A 24500-nucleotide genomic window follows, 5' to 3' on the forward strand; every position below is an offset into this window, starting at 1 on the left:
TGCCTGATTAGTCAGTCCCAAAAGCTGCTAGGCTAGTTTGGGATCAAAAGCAATTTTCTCAGCAAGATGCATTTTTAAGTGAATACACTGAATAGTTTGTAGATGTTGCATACCTTTTAAAGGAGGTTGATTCCTGCAACCACCCAGGGACACCAAACTGCTGTACGTTAACTGTGATTTGAGCTGAGAAAGATGATCCCACTAAATTCAAAGAAAAGCAACAAGGTAAATAGGGTTTCTTTTCTTAATGGAGAAGCAGTACAAACACTACTTGTAAACTGTAGCCATGACACAAACAACCAAACAAAAAGCCCAACAAGATAATGAAGGTTAGTGTGTTATTTGTAAACAAGGAAGTCATAGGATTGCTGAGGAATTGCTGTCACTAAGGAGAATTTCATTGCAGATTAAGGTAAATAGATATAGGGCTAATCAGAAAACCATTGGCTCATACTGATTTGGTGTTGGAGAACTGAGGTTAAGAACACTATAGTACCTAATCTACCAGCACTTGAAGATGAACTGAGTAACTTAACATTTCCTTGACAAGAAATTCAGTAAGACAAAGTAGTAGCAAATTGGCCTTTACACCAAAGTGTAGTAACTGTGTTAGGGTTGTACCATTAAAAATAAATAAAACATTTCTCCAGTTCTCTGGGATGTTTTTGGTTCGGTTTTATTTTGGTTTGTTTTTTGCCTTCACCTGTTGTATCAGTGAGCCAACTGATCCAACCCACCACTTGTATCTGCCATTGGCAAACTGGCAGAGGTGATGACCCCTGAAAGAGGTGGCAATGAACAACAGGAGACAGTAATCTCTGGGATCTGTACAGAGAATATAAGCCACAGTCTCACCCTGCCATTTTTGCTTATTGCTCTGAGAGCACAGGGGCTACAGAGCAAGTTTTTCAATCCTGTTCTGGCTTGTGAAGTAGCATTTACTCCACTTTCTGTTTGGAAATGTGCCCAGAAACAGTGTGCATGTGAACTGCCTGAGTAGATGTGCAGGTCTCTGCCAAGGCACCTCCACAGAAAAGCCAGGCTCTCTGTTCTGTCTCATACACAGGGAGCTGACAGTATCCCTTACAGTAAGCACATTCAAAGCCTTCCATGATAAGATCTATTTTTAGTTGGTTATAACTTTGCCAGTATTGACCATTCCTATGAATTTCCTGCTGCTGGGTGCCTACCTCAGGCTGAAAGGTTTTGGAAAGTATGAGCTTAAGCAGATGAACTAATTAACAAAGATGTAAGTGAATCTTGTTTAAAAAAAAAAAAAAAAAGGAAAATTCCATTTAAAATGTTTAACAACTTCAGGCTAGAGAGTAAAGAGGGTAGGAAATTGAAATTTGGCTGAGGGAAAGTATCACTGCAGTGTCACGGTGTGCAAATCCTCCCAAGTTTGGTGGTTAAGCTATAAGCCTCTAGAATTTCAGTTCCCACCTAGACAGTTGAGGCTTTTGGTACAGCCTGACAGCAAAATGCTTTCAATGCAATTTCTAGACTGAACTAGAGAAACCTTTTTTGTAATTGCATAATTGCTTTGAGTAATTTAACACCATGCATGAGAAACAAGAGAAGAGAAACTCCTCCTCTATTTTCTGTAGATTTGTTAACCAAGAAAAGAAAGAACTGTATAACTCAGAAGAAAAGAGATGGGAAGAACTGGGAAAGAGAGCAAGTTAGAAAGGCCTGACAGTAGAATCACAATAACAAGCTAGGGCAGGGAAAGTCCTGTGGGAACAGTCCAGGCAATTCTCATCAGGACAGATGACATCCAAGACAGACACGTCTGCTAGTATGTGCATATAAATTATTAGACTTTGGCAGAATTTGAGCCCAATCCAATTTCTCTAAAGCCTTTATTTGGGCTGTCTCACCTGTAGTTATCAGTAGTTTGGCTGTGTGTTTTACAGGTTCTCATTTAGCCTAACCCACAATCACAAAAGGTGGAGTATTTTCTGGTTTTTGTAAGGATTATAAAAGCATGCAGACCTTGGCAGATACTTAGTCCCAGTACGGCGTATTAAATTGCATAATAGCAGTCTTTTGTTCTCCTTTTAGACCATAGGCTTCAGTTTCTGTCTTCTCCTGTAGATATAATGAATTGTCTGTTTACAAGTATTTCCATGACCTGCTAGACTTGCATATAGTTATTAGTTTTTAAATGAAACAAACATATGATCTGTAATTTGCAAGTTTCAGAAATCTGCAGTGGTTGACCCAGGAAGGACTCTTTTTTTCTTCCTCTGCTTTCTGCCAGAATGTTTGAGAATAAAGGGCTTGCCACCAGTATGCTGGAAACCTTAGTCTCCTGGTCAGAAATCAGAGGCAAGACCATGCAATGTCAGAGATTGTTTATCATAGCTCATGAGATATATATGAAAAGTGATTACTTTTTATAGTGTGATGGAGGAGTGGAAAGGTAAAATTTGCCAATTGTAGTTATCAAGGCAATGCAGACTTTGCTAGAATCATAATATAATTAGGGTGATGTCTCTGATCAAAGCAAGTTGTGCTTTTGCTTTTGAACTCATCCTGAGGAAAGGCTCAGTCAGCATTTTGGTACTGTAAAACTGAAGTCCTCAACCTTTGAGGTTATTAAAAACTTTAGAGCATTTTTACAATGAAAATTATAGTTAGCTAAGCCTCTAAGTACATTATATCTGAGGTAAGCATTTCTCTAAAATTTTAACTAGATATCTCACTTGCCATTCTAAAGCATTTTGTGGAGTTACTTCACACAGCTGAGCAATAACTGCATCACTTTGTAGCTTTCAGTGGTTCCTGTCAACATAGTTCAGTCTACATAGAGGACAGCATATTGGGAGGTACAAATTTACTCCCTTCAGCTACCTGCAGAATTAGATGATACACATGATTTTTTTTTTTTTTTTTTTTTTTTTTTTTATCTCAGAGACATCCAGGTCTACCCAACCCTTAAGGAAGGGTTGTCTGGGAAATCAGGTAGGTCATTTCTGCTACAATTTCTAAAGTTAACTGCAGTGCAGCCACAGCTAAACATAGCTATTATATTTGTTCTCGTGCCCTAGTTAGGAAAGAGACACATTAGAGAAGCTACATCCCCTGCCCTGGGCCAAAGAAGAGACTGTGGAGGTTACCATGCTTTAATTACAAGCCCATAATTTGCAAGGTTACTTGCTGTAGGGATGGCATTTCTCACTTTCCTCATGGATAAGTAATAAAGACGGAAGACACTTGTATTTCTGTTGCTTGATTATTGATGAAAATCAGGTATCTTCAGGTGAAATTGCAAACTTAAATTGCACATTTGATGATGAGATTTTGTGGGAGTAAAACCTCACAGATTTACCCAGCCAAAATTCTCTCAAACCACGGCTAACTTGCGCCACTTTGCCATCCCTCCAGTGGAAAGGCCCACAGTGTGTACCGGGAGCTATACAGGACTCTGGCAGCTTCCACAGCTGTCTTCTGGCACAATGCACTCTATCTGTTGGTGTTAATAAAACCTTAGGTATTTATTTTTCCTCACACCTAAACCGTGATATTTTTAGCCAGTTCTAAATCCCAGCTATTTAGCATTCATCAAAGAGCTCCCACCAGCCAGCAGTCAACATCCGTTCAGTTGCTAAGAAATAAATTATCGGGATTTCAGCAGGATACTTTAGGATTCTTTTAAGATTCTGCATTTGAGAAATAGAAGGTTTATGTTGGGCTTTAAGCCTGTTTTTAATGAACTTGACTAGGTAGTTATTTTATACTGTCTACAGTAAAATATGCAATAGACTTCTGACAGCATGGGACTGGAGCCAGTTGCTTGTTTACAGCTAATAGTCGCTGCACATTGAGTTCCACAGTTACTGAAGGTGGTCTTCTCTCATTTTCCCTTCCTCAAAGGAAAGAAAAAAAAGATAAAAGAGAAGTCAGCTTAAAAGTAATTCTATTTCTTTCCTCTGAGGTCTAATGACTAGTCTGTAGCAAAAGTAATTTGTATTCACTTTTCCAGTAACTGTGCTACGTTTATCCACAGTTATCGCTGATAAACAGGTAACAACAAGCCTCTGGACAGAATTCAACCCTTTTAACTAGCCTTTGGAGTTTGCAGGCTGCCATTTGTGAGTAGCTGGGGTTGCAGTGCTGTTCCCAGCACTTGCTTATTTTCAAGATTATAAAGATCTTAAAAGATTTAAGATTTAAAAAGTCTTTTGAAGATTATAAAATTCTTTTGAGGCAAGAGAAGGTAGCAAGAGAGCTTGTATTGGTTTTATTGATCAGGTTTTTGCAGTGAGTTACTGTGTTTTCAGAGATGTCTGAATGCAATAAAACGAGTGTATATAATTTCATACCTTCACTATATGTCTGACGTTGTATGTGCACGTCCATCTTTGTAAACTGCATTGCATTAATTATGTTAGGTTTGCTAGGTTCACAGAGGCCTGCCTGGTTTCTGAAAAAACAGGCTTCCATTGTAAAGCTGTTTCTCCTGAGAGTAAAGTTATTTCAGAAAGCTTAAATCCAAACTGTGCTGACTAAGAACAGGACGTTCTTCATGTACAAGGCAGTTTAACGCTATAGTCTTTAATGTTGCCTGACTCATTCATTTGACCGTAGTAAATTCCACACACTGCCTGGAAGCAAAGATCTTTTAGTTGCATAGGTTCACAACGAAATACAAAGACAATTAAACTGCATCTCAAATTATGGGTTTTAAGACAACGTACAAAATCCTAGAGTATGCCTAAAAATGACTACCAAAAAGAAAACTGCATTTATCTTGGCCATTGGACAGCTTTTCTTCCTCATTCCACAGTTTTAAAGATTAAATTGCTTTTACGTTGACTCACTATTCAACTTTAAACTTTATACCCAGGAGCCATTTGGGAATATCTGATAACACAAACACAGCATCCATAAATGATAGCATTGCATTACAGGCTCCAGCTTCACAGTATCCAAATTTTTAGCTCTCAGAAAATGAAGCACTTACACAAACCTTCCAATGCCACCCTAGATGTGCAACCAATACTGTGGTTTTTGCTTGACTCCTGAAGTTGATACAGGGACATTGGTTCTCGGGACATTTTCCAAGACATGTTAAAATTCGGATTTAAATAACTTTGCAGTTGCTCTGACTTTGTAGGTATGTTTCCATTACCACCAATATCCTGAGTCAAGTTACTGGAAAGAAAAACAATTTATTCTGCTTCATGTATCAGCTATCAAGTTTTCTATTATGTCACTAACATCTTTATTGCTAATATGTTTTTGCAGTCTTTTTCCAAGACCTTTTAAAATATTTTATCTTTTTCTTATAACTCATTCAGCATAATAATTATATTTAACAAAATAGAAGGAACTATTTCTGTTTTGGATGATTTGTAAGTCTTATTACTTTATAGCCACATATTCCAGAATCATTGCTGACCACGCACATCTAAGACACTCACTAGACTGTGGTTCTAGATTGACTGAAGTCTGCAAATGGCAGTTACTAATAACCTAAAAGTTATTTTAGAAGAAGTTTTTCCAGGTAACATTTGCAAAGGCACCACAGTGGCTTACTGACTAAATGCATTTTTTAAAAACCAAATGGGTGTTTTTCTAAGAGCCAGATTTTGAGTTTACAACCAAATTCCAATGCGCAGATCTGCAGTCCTTTTTGTCAGACAGGAGAACACTTGCATGATTTTGAAAAGCCCAGTAGGTTTTTACCTGGTCTTTAGCCACCTAAATGCATTCAAAATTTGAATTTGTCATGATTGATATCAAGACTTGGTTTATCATGTTTTATGTTCTTTACTCATACTTTTGAATAATTTACCCACTATATGGTATAGTAGAAAAAAATAAATGCAACAGCCTTCTTGCAGAATATTCTTGATTATATGGAGAGATATGAAAGCTGAAATCAGTGTAAGGCATTTCATTGATTTCAACAGGTTTGGGATCTGACCACAACCAACATAACTGCATTGATTATTGCTAATAATGACACTTTTCATCTATTTAGTTATTCCTCACAGTAGCCTTTAAAAGGATTTGCTTTCTACATAATGCATAGATAAATCATAATGATAAAGCATAACATGACACCATTATTCCCTAGGAAGATGGTTGTAGCTTTTATTTTCTTGATGTTTAATGCAAGTAATTGTTCATACACATAGAAAGTTGTGAGTATGATCTTTTCCAGCAAAGATCAAAGGAGAGTTTATTTTCATGGCTTATCAATAGGAAAATCTTTCATTTTCCCAACTAATATGTATATTCATAGGTTGGAAACTGAGATAAACTCCCACAGAAGACTAAAAAGGTATTAACTCTCCCAACAAGGCTGCAGTCTGCTTGCAGCTTGAAGGAAGCGGCTGCTGCCAGTATGCTTGTTCCCCTACTAGATGGTGGGCAGAAAATTAAGAAAGTTTTAGTACTCCAGTAGAGTACTAAATAGACCAATAGCACCAGCAGACCAGCTAGCACAGTGAATTACTCCACCAAATACAGTGGGAACAAGACTGAAGTGTGTGACCTCCTGGCTTGAGACAGCCAGAAAGGTGCTACTGCAGTCCCTGTGCTCTGTTGCAAATGGAATCACTGCTATTCTTCAGTTTGGTTTCATGAAAAGTGAGGAGAAAAATATTTCCTTTATGCAATGTGTAGGGATCTGCACAGAAAACACTGATGTTATAAGCTGCTGAACAGTTCTATCGGATACAATTTGCCATGAAGTCCAGGAGCTGACAGGGATCCTAATTTTACAGGATCATAGCTTCAAAGAATTCAGCCATCTTCTTTCCAAGCCTACCACGAATATCAGCCTACTAAAGATAATCATTTGTTTTACTAGGTTGTAGGTACAGTATGTGGTATTAGAGAGGAATACATATTAAGATATCCTGAAGAAGCATTCATTAACAAGATCGGGACCCAATTAATTACTAGCCAGGGTTACATACCCAAGCATGACTAAATATGGCTGGCAGTAGTGCTCTGATGTAAATGAATGTCCATCCTAAGAGTTAAGGAGCTGTGAGAAACAAGGAATGAGCAGAATCCCAGCGAGAATGACGCACATTCATCTTGCCTATACTTGCAGAATCATCAGCCTTTAGTAAGGAAAGACATGTGATTACATTTTCCTAATAAAAGCCTGCATTATATGAGAAGAGATTTATTAAGCTGATAAGGATTTTAGAATATTCATTTTGGCTAACTGGTAAAAGTCTGTCATAGAAGTAGAACTATTTTGCAGATATTTTTAGCATAAAGTATTGGGATGAGGTGATCCTTGATCAGCAACATTGTAAAGCAAGTAAACGCACGTTCAGTTGTGAGCATGTGATTAATCCCCAACTTCTTCAGCAAAACACAGACTTGTATTTAAGACTCTGGTGTAACTCATAGCTTATTACTCAGACAGTCAGAGATATCCTCAAGTGCCTGGTTCAGGGAAAGAAATCTCCAAAACTGTCATTTTGATTTGAAACCCACTTCCACCCTTAAGAAAAGTCTCGTGTGAAAGTACACTTCTTTTGCCTACATGAGACAAAAGAGGCTTCCTAGCCTGCAGGCCTATGCCATTCCTCCACTAATATCTATAAAAAGTTTTGTGACGAATATCACATGCTCCAATTAACCAAGATCTTATTAAAAAAATATATATATACACATATATATATATATCTGTAACTCACCACAGGGATTTTTACTGGAAGAGGAGGACTTGGCTATAGTAGAATCCTGCGCCTAAAATGTGGAAAAAGAATGTGGGTGTTCTTCCCTCTGGGGTTTAGTTTTGTTTATTTTACAAGGCTAACATCTCAAAAAGCTGACGTGCTCCAAAGCCATGTGTGAGTAATTTATACAATTTAGTATAATTTTTAAAACAGATCACTAGAACTCTGACTCAGTAAAGCACTGAAATATGTGCTTGAATGCCATTGTGAACATGAGTAGGCAGTGGCATGAAGAAATAACTTTTAGCAAATCCACTTATTCATTCAGCAGCCCCATATTTTATCCACCATTGCACCAGCATTTTGCTTTCTTTCTCCAATAATTTTACCCAGACCTTAAGTACTTTATTTAGAACAAGACTGCTGAAACAATAGGGACTTGCACAACCAAGAGACAGACACAACACCAAAGACAGACATGCACAGGACGACCCAGAAGTAAGACAGAACAGCAATGAGTAAGACAGTATGGGCAGAAGAGCCCTGCTGATTTTTCTTTCTTGAAAGTGCCTAAGTGTGAAAAAGAAGTCATAGGAAATGAGAAAAGGAACAGCTCCAGAATATTGGTGCTGTGGCACAGAGGGAAAATAAGATTATGAGGTGAGAGCTAGAAAGGAGTTTCTGGTACCTAAAATTTTTGCTAAAGTTGTAGAAGAACATCACAAAAGCTGTTCTGACCATTTTCACATAATACTTTTCTAAATTTCTTATTCTACCCTAAGGTACCAACCTAACAATATTGCTTATCTTGTCAAGGCGCAGGAGGAAACAAAACAAAACAAAAAAAACACTGGAGAGACAACAGTGAAAGAGTAAACATAATTAAGAAAAATTCAACTTGACAGGCAAGTTTCAGGCTAATTTTTTTCCCTCCTAAATATAACTGTGATTTCCTGGGGTATTGTAGCGTTCAGATTTTGACCTACTACTCTTTATCATATAGACACCAATGCCCTTCAGCCTTCACTCTGATTTCATTAGTCATAACTCCTCCATGTTACATGCTCACCTTCACTTCAGGTTTCTGGTTATTTCCATCAAAACCGGCAACCTCTCACTACTAGTAAATTCTGATGAACATAAGGGAATTCAGCAGTTAGTAGAACCCAAAGGCAGTAATATCCAAACTTCCTCTGCCTTGGAGAGTTCTCTTACACTACTCTAGCCGTATATGAGGTCTAACAATTTGCTGTCTTGTTTCCCAACATCTTACTGTATGAAGACTTACTTTATTTGCCAAGATGACTTATTCCTCCAAACAACATGGTTGTAACCAGGCCTCATTTTTTCTGCATGGGAGTCCCACTCATATCTTGGAGGACACTCACGCTTGTCTTTGAAACAGAAGAAAAATAAAAGCTGGGCTGCATAGCTAAATTATACCAGAGAAGACAATGTGTCAAAGGTGACCAGAACAGGACCAATTCTTCAAGGTGTAAGTTTCATAGCATATTAGTCCAGAAGCAAAATACAATGCCTCTTGAAATTACTATGTGCCATAAGCATCAGTATTTCACAGTGGCCTAAAACTGAAGAGTCTTTTTTCCCCCCCATCTATCATTTAAAGATGAATAAGCACTCAAAGTAAGCATTTCCTCAGCCCGTTCCCAGCCAGCTGCACAATTTTCAAAGCTAAACTGAGATTTTACCCAAACACCAGTCACACCTCCGTGCTTGAGTTTCCGTCACCTGAAAGCGTTCTTGGAGGATCTCACAAGAGTTAGAGAGCTGGTGAAATCAAACCATTGGCCACTGCCTTACCCACTTCAGTGCAGCAGCTAGTGACAGTGATTACACAAAACTTCACGAGTGCTAGCCCAGGCTTCTGCTGCTACACACTGCAGTTTGCCACAGGCACAAGTTGCACTGATGCTGTTGTATGTGACCATGTCACGAGTCAAACCAGTGACATAATGTGCCTCCATACTGCCTTCCTTCCTCCTTGTGCTCAAAAAGGGGATGTTATTTTTAAACCAAGACATATCAGTGATCTTTGCACGCTGCTTCTCCAGCCTTTCCTGAACAGTTTCTTTTCTCTATTACTATATTGGGATTTCTGCTTCAAAATGCTTTATATTTAATTCTGTCATGTCCCATGCAATTTGAAGGACAAGTGATAGTTCTTTAAAAATTTGTCATAATTTTTATGTCAGGATCATCACTGTAAAATTATGATATACACTGGAAGATGAAATTGCTATCCATTGTGTACAGTCCTGGACATAACACAGTGCTTAGTGTTCTCTGGTGATCGTTGCCAGTAAGAAGAAGTGTGTGGACCTGAACTTGGCATCATACACTTTTTCAAGTTACCCAGTGCAGAAATTCTGAAATTCAGGCTGCCTTTACACTTTCACTGAACTTTATTCTGGCTACAAAGGACAGATAATACCTGTTCAGCATAAACTGGCTGGTGCAAAGTTAGCTTGTCAACAATTTATCAGATAAAAATTTATCAAACTGCAAAGGGTTTAAAACAAGTTCAGCAGTTTTGCTACGTGCCCAAAGCATTTTTCCAGTACTAGGGGTTGGAATTTATTATATAATTAAAACACAGCCCAATGGTACAAGCTACAGAGTACCTGGACAGAAGTGCAGTCTCCCGAATGACCTTGGCCTAACCATTCATGTCTATTTCTCCTTCCAAAACTTTGTCATGAAATCTTCAGTGAACAACGGTGTTTACTAATTCTTTAGCATAGTGCAATAAAGCCTCAAATCTGTTGACAAATCTAGGATTTATCTTTATATATATATATATATAAAATATATATAATGTAGTAGTGGAGACAGTGGAAGAGAATGGAATAGAGTTTAACCAGCTGTCTGTAAAGTTTTAATAGTACAAGAATCATAAAAGGCTCAAATATTCCTCATTTATCAACTTTTGCAACTTTTTTTTTTGTCTGTGCTAGGTACTTCAGGGAATTACAGCAGAGCACTGACTCTGAGTAGCAACAGAGGCTCATCTCATCCGTCCTCTGATGCACACACATTCAAATCTCTCTATGCGACTGAGGGTCGTGTGTACCTTGTTCACTTGCTCATATGTTCATACTCACATGAATCATGAAACACAGTATCAGTATCACTCTACCTTCCTTCTACACTTCACAAGAAAAAAATCTTAATCCATCAAGATCCACTGAAGTTACTCACACTCCCTTCACCTTCCTAAAACCTGCTGCTGCCTTTTAGGATTTGACAAGACTTGGCAGCATTGCCAGGAGGAATCAACCTATAGGAGCTTGCAGCTTCAAATGAAGAGCATCTAAACTTCATTATACGTGGTACCCTGGAAGGCTAAACTGAATGAAAAGTTTACAATAATAGCTCAGCACAATAATTACAACAGTCCCAGATCTGTTGTTTTGAATTTCATCCATAACAATCAATTTGGATTTCACACACACACAGACCTTTATAAAATTATCATTTCAGTTCTGCTTTGCACATAATTTTGTTTAGCATTCCCAATTCCAGCTACCGCTTGTACTACATCAGTTTTTTTTTGACAGCTTTCTCTCAAACAAACGGTTCTTGGCAATGCACAGTAGATTGAAAACATTAATATTTTACCAGAGTAGCTCTGTTCTAATAGAGCTCTGTAATTCCATCTGCCTCTCAGCACTTAGTTGCTGTTTTGTTTTCTTTTTGTGGTCTTTTTTTTTTTTTTACTATTATTATTTGAGATCAAAAATCAAACTAAAACAACTAAACTATTAGAAAAAACTTTGTTTTTTTTTTTTAAAGAATCTTGAATTATGCAGTATTTCAGCAGAAGATATAATGGTCTGAGTAAAGCCCTTCAGTTCCTAGAACATACTGTTTTCAGATAAAGTTTTTTTCCCCTCCCCTTTCAATCAAAACGTTTAATTCTTTTACTTTGAAAAATACCTATTTCTGATACAAAATATATACTTAGCATTTTAAGCAATGCAGCAACAACTTTGTTTCTTGAAATGTTATGTAGTCTAAAATTTTATTATACTCTGGTCTATTCTATACTCTACATAATTAAGCCATTTGTTTAAAATACAAAAAAAAAGAAAAAAATCCAGGTATATGTAGAGAAATTATTAAACATTTACATTCTTATAGTACTTTTCATCCAGGAAAATTAAGAAGAGTTTAATAGATTGTACAAGACTTTACCTGGTATGGTAAAGCTGTGCTTGAGAAGTTGAAAACAGGAATAATTTAATAACAGCAACTTTCCAGAGCAAGGTAAGAATAATTTATCCAGCTGAAGCTGGAAATTCAGCAGTTTAATGCCAAAGTAGCACCCTAGATCTACCATGGGGCATTGGCTGCTGTAGGAGGGCAGGATGCCTCACAGCAAACCTCTGGGAAGCACTCGCCTTTATGTGTACAGAATTGCACCTCCTCAGTGTCTGCTGACATTGGCAAGGTGGGGTTGTGCTGTTGTTTGGAGCTGGCTATCGCGGTGATGATGGCTCTACCGGAGGACAAACTCTAAATCTGAAATGACATTTATTGTTCCAGAGATCAGGAGCATAGATGATTCTTGGCTGTTGTAATGGTAGCCTGGGTTTAAACTTAGCAAATGGCACGGTGTAAATGAGTTCCTGCCAGTGGTACTGCTATACCTCTTAGACAGCGTACAGGGTGTTCTTTCCTCTAATACTGATCCCATATGCTTAGTCTGTCATGCATGTTTTCGGTAAGCACAGTGATATCTCTTCTTCATATCACATGTTAACTGCATTCATTATCTTATTCTGTCAGTGTTTGGTCAGTTGCTGCAAACCTCAAGAGAGGGCATGTATTCATCTTAAAAACAACAGGACAAAACAGCAACTTAGAGAGAATTTATGCAGAACGTGAAGTAGAGCAGGTGACCATGAACGCATTTAAGAAAGAATTTCATACCATGTAGGAGGTACCTGCAGGTTTCCAAGGTGTAATTCTTGACCCAAACTCTGTCAGATCTGCTACCTGCCTGGCCAAGAGACTGTCTCTGGCCTCCAGTGTGGCAGCTGAAATTCGCTAATGCCCTAAAGACAACCCTGCTCTGAACAAATAAAAGATACTTCTGTACTTTTACTGTGTTTTTGCTTCATTGACTCAAAATAGCCAGTCATCTGACCCCTAAGACACTGTGAGGCTTTTTGTTTTGTGTTTTAAAAGTGCTGAAGGGCAACCATGCCACAGACACGGTGGTATTGTTATTAATCATTGGCTCAGCATCACTACTTAATTAGGTGTTTGGTGATTGCTACTTGTTTTCTTTCTACACTGACTAGAGTGTTTATTTACCAGTTTTCCTGTTCTTTAAATTGGTTGATTGAAATGCCTAGAGAACAGATAGCTCTGATCCTTTTATAAATTCAGAAGAAAAATAGCAATAATACAAAATAAGTCTGCTCTAGCATTGACCTACATTCAAGAAAAGTGAAATAATTAGCTGATTTGCAGCTTTATTTGTGCTTTTCCTGATACATGGTAAATGCTATCCTCAGTGGAAGAAGCCGTTCTGTGAAAGGGCAGTGTGCCAACCACATCTTGTTTCAAGACCCACCCTGCCATCCCAGGACAGGCAGACAGCCATTCTGGGTACAGAGGCACACACTGCCACATATTTTAGGAATGAGTAGCATCTCCTCAGTCACAGATAGCATTAAGCCAACTGTCCTGAAGAGACCTAATTATAACTCAGCCAACCATCTGTGCTCACTCAGGCTGGCTCCAGGAGGGCAGGACCTGTATCCTACCCCAGTCCCACCCATGCCCTTCTATCTTTTTTCCCTGCAGCGATGAAGAGTGAACTGGAGCACAGCTGCAAAGTGATCTGGTTCATAGAGCTTATTCAGAAATGCAGGAGCTGAAAAGCATTCCCCCCAACCCCAGTTTTCAGTTCAGCTACATGGGCTGGCTGACCAAACAGCTGCAGGTTTGTCAGTTCCTAACTGAGAACGATAGCAGGAATAGCAGGAGAGAATAGCAGGATAGCTGAGGGTGCAGGAGTGAACAGTTTGAATCTGCAGGTTCGGCCACTCTCTCGAAAACGTCTTGAGTGTTAAATTGGCTTCTCGCAGCTACAAGGACAGGGAAAGAACATGAGGTATTTCCCCCACTAGCATCTGTGGAAATCAAAGGGGATTTTTCCCTTGGACTTATTTCCTGAACCTGTATTTTAAAACTTTTTCTAAATCATAAGCCTGAGTTTAATAGAAATACTTGGATTATAAACCCCTTCTTTAAAGTCTCACCTCCATCCTGCTCATCAGTATTGTAGCTAGGTTCTCTTTTTCTATCTAATTCTGGACTAACTGCATATGAATGCAATTTAGTTATTCCTGATTCACACTGGAATAAATAAAAGCACAATTCTCTCAAATGCTCTCCCTTAACTTAACTAGACAAGCAGAAAATAAATAAATAAATGCGCTCTCAGATAAAAAAAAAAAAGGCAAAGTTATATAACTTCAACCTAACACCACTTATAAAGAGCAAGACAAGAAGAGAAATATACCACTGCAAAACCTAAAATCCCACCTCCCATAGTGTTGGGAAAGCTTGCCCTGTTTTGCTCCATCATCTTACTGTTATAAACTTTTTTTGCAACCTTTTACAAAGTTATTTTCCATATTGCTTGTGCTTTGTATTAATGCAAATTAAAGTAACACACGTTTTAAACCACCTAATACATTTTGGCTATGAAACCCAAATTTCTCAGTAAGCCCTCCTACACAGTAAAGACTGACAGCTTTATAGCAATGGAAAGCCCTAAGATCCTGAATTATTAAAGAGGAAAAAAATGTGAAAAAGTTATTATTTTAGGTAATTTGGAGAGGTTTCTGAAGGGTAGGAACAGGGTTCCCTTCTGCCTGAAACCACTGCATTTAACTATCACTGTCTCGAGTGCTCTGGATGTGAAGATTTAGAACAAAAAGAAAACAACAACAACGAGCTAGTAAATATTTTTAAGAGTCTCTATTTCTTCAAAAGTAGTTGGTGCACACATGATCTATCCTGTAAAGAAGTATTTGTTCAGCTTTGCTACAACCTACACAATTAAGCCACAGCTTCACTATTTCAAGCTTGAACTCCAGAAACCTGTGAACTCATTACATTATCACTCTGTTCTATACATCAGAATTGAATTTAAAATCAATATATAATCCAATTACTAATGTTGTGAACAAGAGAAAGATCTTTCCCAATATTCTTTTCCTCCTGTTTTGAATGCATACATGGGTTAATTCAAAGATTTTTGGATGTCTAGTTGTTTATAACTTGTTTAACGTTTGCAAAAGGAAAGTGATTTTCATTATCCCACATGGGAAATCTGATTCTAGAAACCACTCACCACACAAATACTGAAAACATGTGAACAAAACATCCTCAGAATATTTGTAACGGGGCATCCATATCACCATCACTTGAAAACAGAGCTCCCTGTGCATGCTGAAAGGAAACATCCTATAAATTCAAGCACAGATGGTGTATATACAACAATGAGCTCTTTGGGGGGGAAATCTTTTGATTGTTTGGTTTGCACAGAAGCTATTTTGTCATACTTGACTTTTCAGTTTGGCCTTCACTGATGTACTGTAGATCTCGCTTGGGAATTCAGAATGATAATTTTTCCCCCATTTCCCTTGAACAATTAAACTGTAATCTGCAGTGCAGCAATAATTTACAATGTGGCTCTAGGCAAAAAGCCTACTGCAGATTCTCTGCTAGAAATGCTATTAACACAGCTAATATCAAGGTCATTCTCAAAGTCTTTCAAGAGCATCTATAGAATTTCCCTGTTTGTTTGCCTATAGTTAAGCTTTAAGGTTGATTACATTAACAGACACACATAAGATCTGATTTTACTGAATGAGGTTTAACATTTATTGCCAAATTATTTTAATGGCTTTGGCTCCAAACATAAATACATCTCCAACAGAAACATTAATATACAGCCTCATTTAAAAGTTTGCAAATAATATCTGTTTTGATACCACAGCATATAAACATATAGTGGTTTTGTTGTTTTCAGCAAGTTAAGTTTTGACCTCTCTCTATATATATTTACATACCAATAAAATGAATTAAAAACTTAAAATAACCTGTTACTTCAATTGCTTGTAAGTTTTAGGCAGTTGGCAGTAAATTTACTTTTATATAAATAAATGTTATCTCATTACCAACAATCTCCATTAGGAACTAGCAGACCATGAAATAGACTTTGCAAGATCAAGCAATGTGCTAAGGCCCAGAGAAACATTATTTTAGCTCCCAGCTTCAGAAATTATGGGGGAAATGAAGCACTATATTACAGTTTGCAGCACAAACACTAAATAAGCCTTTTTATTCAGAGGCATTAGGAAAGAGAAGTGGAGATTACTCATAACTGTGAAAAGTACAGTTAGGTTATTTGGCACCTGTTCCTTAGCTTAATTTCCTACTGTTTTTAACTTCTTACAGAATGTGCTTTTTGCAGAGGAGAGGTTGTATTACTTCCAATACAAGATAAACTCATTTTAGACACCAGAGGAAACAACTATATCCTAGCACATTACTGAAAAAAAAATGCCTATTCAGAGAAGAGGAAAAATAAATAAAAATTTACAGACTTATGTTAAGAAAAAAATCAAAGCAAAGCAAGAAAAAAATAATTCTGAATGCTAATTAAAGCATTAGAGCATTCGCAACACATTCATTCTATTTGTATAGAAATAATGTCCAGTTTATGAGACACGCTGAGCTTCATGTCTTCATCAAGCTAAACAGGTAATTTGTTAAAATAACATAACATCACGTTTCATTCCCTACATGACATAAGAGATCAAAAACTGAGACAGAATGTAAGCTATCCACCAAATAAATCCTGAGCCATCACATCTTCAATCAGTATTTACAGACTGTGGGAGAGCACTGAGCTTGTAAGAGAATAAGCTTACCTGGCTTCAGACCTGGCAAAGACTTAAAGACCTTTGTACAGGGAACAAGTAAAAAATAAATAAATAATCACAAAGGGAACTAGATTTTGATAGTGGTGGATGGTTCAAAGAAAATGTGAAGTTTATAGAAAGAGACCTGTGGAGGGGTTAGGGTGATTTCAGCCAATTCTGAAAAAAAGGAGCTGTAGCTTACAGCTTGATTGTACCCCTAAAGGTTTCCTGTAAACTTGTACTTGCAGGTAAGAGAGACACAAATTAGTAAATCCAAAATGGGAAGATTAGGAGAATCTTCAACCATTAAAGATTATTTTTTTTTTTTTTGTCAGCAGCCTTTTGACTGGTTGACATTTCCCACCTAATCTTAGCCCTGTTGTTCTTGTACTGCAGTGTGATGGAAAGCAAAGGAAACATCTAGAGCCTTATAGTATATCAAATCCATAAAATAACAATAATAATTTAAGAAACTAGGTATTCCTCATAGCTACAGAAAGAAAATATATTTTCCAGTCTGTGAAGACTGCATCAAAAAAAAAAATAGAAAAAGAAGAAATGTGAGTCAAAATAAAATGCTTTTAAAATTCTGTATTTAACACTTCTTCCAGCCTTACTTTTTCCTTCATCCATATTTGAAGTTATCAGAACCAATTTTAAAATATAGAGACATAGATGTGGCCATTGATCCCTTCTCTCACTGTTGCTGAGAAACAGCAAGGCAGAGCTCTGAAACCTGAAGTTAAAACATGGAGAAAACCTGAAGCAGGCTGCCTGGAGATACTGCCTCTGATTGCAGCTTGGCGCCTCTCAGTCACTGCAGTGAAGTTGGTTTTCTGTAACCTGGAGTGGTGCAAAAATGATTGGAACATTGAAATGATTTTGAAGCTGTATAATTAATTTTATAATTAGTTTGTTTTGTTTTCTGAGAGAAGTGCAATGTCCTTTCTCCCTAAATACCCTTCTGTCTCCAATGTACTCAGAAGGCAGGATGTGTTGAGGACATGAAGACATGTCCCCAGAGGCCTTTAGAAGATGGGGGAAGGACAGACAACACCTTCCTCAGTTAAATCAAATTCAAAAAGTGAGAGACTGTGCGCGTGAGTGCTCTAGCGGTCCTTCCTGTGCAGCCCATGTAGCCTCATGTTCAAAAAATAAATAAAAAATAGCACAGGCCTTTGAGGCTGCTGAGGCAATAGTTAATCAGAAACTTCTGTGGGGAGAGTTTTAACTACTAAAAATTCAAATCCATTTAACACAAGCACCGTGGGCACTAATTTATCTGTCTTTCTGTAAGAGACGCAAGCTCACTCCCTGCAGGGCTCTCCAAAGAAGCTGCACCTGAAGTCAGGCTGCTGCTTGGAGGTGGTTTAGTCCTTTTAATGTCTTCTAACATGTCTCAAATTCTTCAATCTGGATTCCAGTACAGCTCCTATCATTCAATTATCTAAGTGCCTGGAGCAGTCTCTCAAGAGTTAACTTCCACTCATCCCCTCCTGTCATGATTAGGACAACCTCGCATAGCTCTTTCCCACAGAGCTTTTCTCAACCAGTCAGAAAATAATTACCACTCACCTCATTAGAACTAGGTCACATTCAATAAACTACTCATCATTTGAGATCAGTTATTCTCTCTCCTAAAAAGACAGTATTACCCACAAAACGTAAGAGACTTAAAGAAACGTAAATTGTTTATATAAACAGTTGAAGTAAAGCACAGTCCTTGTGTATTCTTCCTTCTAACAGCAGCCTTTGTGAGTGTCTCTTTCTCAGTTTCACCTGGATCATTTTTATGATGGCCAGGGCTGAGTTAACTTCTTGAAAGCAGCCCATAGCAGCCTGTGTTTTGGATTTGTGGTTAAAACAGTGTTTCAGATACTGCTGAACAGCTCTTACACTGTGTCCAGACCTTCTCTGCCTCGCACAGCAAGCAGGCCAGGGGTGGGCAAGAGGTTGAGAGGGAGCACAGCCAGGACAGCTCTGGCCAGGGGACATCCCACACCACCTAGCATCATGCTCAGCAGTAAAAACTGGTAGTAGAGAAAGAAGCAGAGGTTGTGTTTCCAAGGTGGCCGATGCTGAGGGACTGGCACTGGTCTGCTAGTGGGAGGCCTTGGCATCACTTAGGTTTTTTTTGCTCTTTCCTTGGCTTATTAAAATTTCTTTATCTTGACGCATGAGTTTTCTTACTTTGCTCTTCCTATTCTCTCCCCCATCCCACAGGGGAGTGAGTGAGCAGCTGTGTGGGTGCTTGACTGTTGGCCAGGTCAACCCTAAACCAATTTTGAAAATCCCAAACAGCAGAACTCAGAAGTGCAGAAGCAATGGGGTAATTTACAAACTGCAAGAGCAGTCTCACTGGTGGAGAGTGTTTCGTAGCTCCTCACTGGCCTTCTGCAGAAAATTCCACTTATGGAAAACTCATTGGTGTGAGGACTGGTCAGGAAACATAACAGTAAACACATTCCTAAATTCTTTCCTTAGCTGCTCAACTCTGTCAAGTGCTTCTGAATCCTCTGGAGGTCAAGACCTATAAATGTTACTTGACTGCACACATCTTGCCAGTAGTCTGGGCCTATCTGAAGTTAGGAGAATTGACTGCTCAGGTCAAAAGCCTGCCAAAGCTACTAAACATTTAGCACAGATATTTCTGCTTTCGACTTCCTTCCTCCCTCAAAAAATGACTCTCATAATTTATGGAATGAAGTTCATAGGGGCAAAGGGATCCAACTAACATTGACTTTCCACCAGTTTCCAAAAATTTTCCTTTGTTCTTTTATAAATATTTCTGGAAATGCTTCTATCCCTAAAAAAAAAAAAAAACACACCACAGTTTCAGTGCCATTTTACTTTAAGACCCATTGCACGTATAATGTTTAGCAAGTATATATTACACTAATCAGTAAGACATTCCTGCAAAATACTGAATACAGTTGGGGGTAAGCAGGCTAACAGATTACAAATGAACTTGCAAATAAAGATACAAAGTACAGGAATCATGTATTACCCAGTATTAATGGTTTGATCATCTCATTTTTAAATAATCAGGTTTAAAGACTAATTGTTCCAGATGGCACTTGGATGATAATTTGCAGCTTCCTTGACAGTGTTTACTAGAGATATTTAAAAGGAAAAAAAAAAAGGCAAATAAACAGTGTTATGGCAGAATTGTGAAAACGGGTTCCTTAGTTCTTGAAGGCTTTGTAGAAATAAGAGTGCAGCACAACAGATTGTACAGAGCTGCCGTTCTTTGAAGACAGATTTTTCTCAGTTTAGCTGAGGAAAAAAAAATGTTTTTCTACTAAAAGGCAAAGTGTCTCTGTGGAATAGTCCCATGGAAATTCTAGTGACCATGTACGAGTACTTGGTGAAAACGACAGCTCTGCACATCTCACATCTAGGATTAATGTGTAGAAACTGATATACTTTTGTTTAACTGTAACTACATTTAAAGGTTATGAGCCATATATAATGGAAGTGTGAAGTTTCAGGAAATATTCATCCTCAAAGTTCAAAATCCTAAAGAAGAATTTTAATCAGTTCTACTATGCAAACAATACTAGAACATTTTTAATTTTTTTTTTCCAATTTTGGAAAAATGGAATGAGACCCACATTAATACATGACTTGTGTCAGTAATATTTTTAAGTTAATATTTTAAAATTCATATCTCTAGAAACAGGTTTTAAAATCACTCTCTGAAAGAACCTCTCCAGTAATCACAGAAGGACCAGAGTAAATGAACTTAGGCACTTAAGAGGTGATATTCAGACTCCCTCTCAATGAAGGAGAAGAAAAAATTCCTGTTATTATGCGAAGTTAAAACAACTTTTAGTGTCACTAAGGCTAACAATTTAAAATAATGCTCAAGAAACAGTTTCAAATATTCAAAGCAGCAAAACTGACTTTGTGTCCCTTTTGCAAACCAAGAAAAAAAGAGTACTACACCTCTAAACAGCTACTCTCCTTTTCTGTGAAGATATGTAATAGATACATAAGCTCTTAACTGAAAAAAAACTAGAGATATGTGACAACGATAATGCATTTTATTAAATCAGCCTACTCAATTTAAAGTCCTCCCCCAGCCAAATACTACTCCAGCTGTAAGAGAAGGCTGGAGACAACTTTTTTTTTTTAAAATGATTGTATGTCTAATTTTACACTCAAGTTAGCAGAGAACATGAAATAGAACCATGAGATTCCACACTTATTTTTCAATTTCTGAACGTAAAACTTGTATACAGACATATCTCTAAAATTTACGGAGTATAGTTCTCTTTACTATTATTAGGGCCTTTTACTTGCATAATCAGCTTGATTATGCTGCAATAGAGTAATAGTTTACTAAATATTTCATTTGTAATTAATTTTCTATTTAAGTCATTAAAACCAAAAAATAATGGACAGCAATCCTAGTGCATGCAAAGGTTATATCAAATCTATACATAATTTATTTCCTCTGGTGTCTAATAAAGGTTTCCTGAAAGGATGCACATGCATAATGGTCCTCAAGCATATTTTGAACTAATACATATGTAAACTAATTTCTGTGCAATTTCTTTTAAACTTCAATTTAAAGGATATGTTTAAATGCTTTGCTGAATCCATTTAGCAACGAGGTAAGGGGAAAGTTTCAGTGTTTGAATGTCAACCTTCATGTAAATGCATCTATTTCACAGTATTGTAAACCTGGTTCCAAAAGGTGAAGGAAAAGCAAAGGAAAAAAAAACGCATAACCTGGAGGAAAAGTGGGGGATGACTTAAGTTTTTCAATGTATAAAATCCTAGGAAATCTGACCCAGCAATACCATATGTCCTGAAAATCAGGCTTATGGTGCAGATTTTTCACATATTTTACATTTTCAGATTAAATAATTCTTTGCTACATCTCAGCTTCTTTTCTGCTCTTCAACTTACTTGCTACAAGAAACTGCAAGGTATTTTCAAGTCCACTTCTCAAAGTGGACTTATTATACCTCTTATATATATTATATAAGATATATATTATACATTATATAATATACCCCTTCTACCTCTTATTAATACTTCTCCTCCCAGACTTGGAAATGTTCCCTGTTTCATATATTTTACAAATAATGAAGTGTGCGTGTTGCAGTACAAATCTTGAACATCCACTCCTCTGACAGATTTCCACAGTTCCCTTGAGAACCCCACTGACAGCACCTTACTTGCCTCGCAGGATTGCTCAGCAAGCTTGAACAGTTTCAGCAACTCCAGAGAGGTCCCTTCAGGAACTGGGGGCGGCCCATCCATCCTCACATAGATTTATGCCTGAATGGTTGCTCTCAAGGCCAGGATCATCTCCTTGCTTACTATTTTACAGAAGCCTTTCATTGATAGGCTTCATCCTTGCATTACTAGACATTACCTTAATATAAATTACTTCTACTAATAATTACACCATACAAAGATACATAACAGCATCACAAACCCAGGCTTGGCTTTGATGTATGTGAGCTTGTTCTTGAAAAACATTAATGAAATTCAACTTTAGCACTTAAACATTATACACAGCTCTTGTTTATGATCTGAGTGCAGTAGCAACCACTATTGCCCTTTCTGAAACAGCTGTCTGCAAGAACTGGTAAAGTCTCACACAACAGTACACAACACAACAGTAAGGGAAACACAACAAACACGACAAATACAACAGTAAGGGAAATTCAACCCTTTGTTTTTAAAACTTCACACACCTTAACACCCTGTCTGCATTCAGTCTTGTTTTAGCATTCAAACACTACTCCGTGGTAAAAACAACTGTAGATATCTTTTCAGTAGGGATAGACAGTGGGTGATGCATCTGTCTTTGCCTAAGCCACAGTGACCCACACTGCACTTCAGCTTGGTACGTGTTAGCAGCAGAAGTGCTGCCTGGGGAAAGGAGATGGGAACAAGGTATCATTTGCTATGCTTTTGTTAGAAGAGTTCACAGACCTCCTCCTATGCTTTTCTGGACCCTGTCTTCAAAGCATTGTCTTCCAAGGACTTTTAGAGGAAGGACTTCTCTGGTACAGGGCGTTTCATGACCATACCAGTGCTCAGCTTTCTTCAGAGAAAGAAGATCTCCAAGGTTCCTACAACTAGGAAAAAACCTTAAACACTCTTGAGTGCTTCACTCTTCATCAACTGTCCTTGACAGTGGATGGGTGACAGCCTCATGTTCTTTTCCCTTTTTAATTTCTCCACTAATTGTTCTGTTCTAATGAAAACCAAAGCAATACCATTTTTTTTCTTCCTAGAAATATTACTGTTGTACATCGGTTTACTATAATTAAAAGATCTTCTACCATAGAGTATTATTAAAATAGAAGTTTTTTGCACAGGAAATAGGAGTACATAAAAGGTTCACCATAGCCTGCTACTGGCAATTAACACAGCTGTTATTGTATCTTTTTTAATTAGAAAAAGAAGTTGGCAGTTACAAGAATATAGTCTAGAATTAAAATAGTCAAATATTACAGCTTAACTTAAACAAACTTCAAAAATTAGTTAAATATTAGTGGGTCTCAGTATATTCAGTAAGATAAATGCTACTTCTTTTCTATACTCTTAGAGTTAAAAGAAAATACATGGTCTGGAAATATAAGAACATTCTCAAGCACATTGGAGGAAAAAAAAAAGACTTCACAGATGTACAAAACAGGATGAATAAGAAGGGTATCTATGATACTTTTGACCCCAAAATTATACTCAATATATATAGTATATAAATTTTAGAAACACAGTCATTTTGATGCCCCTGAATGCATGCAACATTGTTCATAAGAGGCCAAATTACTTCAAAGCATTTCTGATACCTACTCAAAATTACAAAAGCCCAAAAGCATTTAAAGCCTGTTGTCTCATTTCCCTCTATGCTTTGTCAAAATGTTACAAATGTCAAGAGCTACTTACAGGTAGCTGTGATTCATCAATTATCCATCTAATACACATTAACAAGACAACAAGCAAGAACCTAGAAGCCTTTTAAAAAGGCTGGAGAAAGATGGGCCTTAATTTAATAAATCATTGGTGTAATGGTTTGAATGGTGTAATCTTTGAATTGCAAACATGTGGCCTGAATATGCTGTTAAATAGTTTTCTTGTATGGGAATCATCTGACCACACTGTTCAGCTGTGATTCGTTGTGATTTCCTTCTCAGCCTCCCTTTTCATTACATCCAGATCATCAGATCCTGGTGGAGGAAAAGTTCCCCAGTGACCAGACCCAGGGCCCACTCAGAGCAGCTGGGGAGGCACCTGCAGGACCTGAGGCTAGCTCCCAAGTTGAACGCTGCTTTCTCTTCAGCTGCAACCTGTCAAAAACACACTGGCTAATGCCTGCCACTGTAGGCTTCCTTTTGCAAGCCACCATTTTGTGTCAAACTGAGCTAGGAAAGCCCAAGAACTCAAAAGCATCTTGGAATTGAAGCATTCTGCCTCTACCTTGCTGCTGTAACTGCTGTGATTACATATTTTGTTCCCTGAAGAGCAACTGGCCTTAGGCTCCTTAAGAATGAGGAAAAGCATAAGTTCATTCTGGCTCTTGATTGCAAAGCAGAAAACAGTTACCAAAAGGAAATCAGCTGAACAAAAGATCAACATCTACCTGGAACTCAGGGCAATTATGGGCTGCTGAACAGATTTCCTTCTGTGGCCATCTCTCAACTGCCTGCACTGAGGGACCATTTCAGCAGACATCCTCCCCTCATTGTTTCTTCTTTGGAAGAAACAACTCTTACCATGGTTCACGGTCTTCTAATTATATTTCTTTTATTTTTGCTGAATGTGGAGCACAAACAAATCTTAAAAACAGATCCTAACCCCCCAATACCTGCTCTTCCTGCAATTCAGCATGCTGGTATCATTGTATGCC

General features: G+C 37.7%; 1 long non-coding RNA gene across 3 annotated transcripts; it reads right to left on the reverse strand.

The window, feature by feature from the left end:
* Nucleotides 1-6087: 6087 nt before the first annotated feature.
* Nucleotides 6088-23852, reverse strand: LOC310904283. Of its 3 annotated transcripts, XR_014588182.1 has the most exons (6): nt 23540-23852; nt 22580-22725; nt 12077-12197; nt 8944-9049; nt 7674-7725; nt 6088-7085 (listed from the first exon to the last, which is right to left on the reverse strand). It is a non-coding gene; the product is annotated as an uncharacterized lncRNA (long non-coding RNA). The 3 variants fall into 3 exon arrangements; XR_014588181.1 differs by lacking the exon at nt 22580-22725; XR_014588183.1 differs by lacking the exons at nt 6088-7085; nt 7674-7725; nt 8944-9049; nt 12077-12197; nt 22580-22725 and adding an exon at nt 17242-19430.
* Nucleotides 23853-24500: the final 648 nt, after the last annotated feature.

The sequence above is a fragment of the Anser anser genome, assembly GCF_964211835.1.
Source record: "Anser anser genome assembly, chromosome: 9".
NCBI lineage: Eukaryota > Metazoa > Chordata > Aves > Anseriformes > Anatidae > Anser > Anser anser.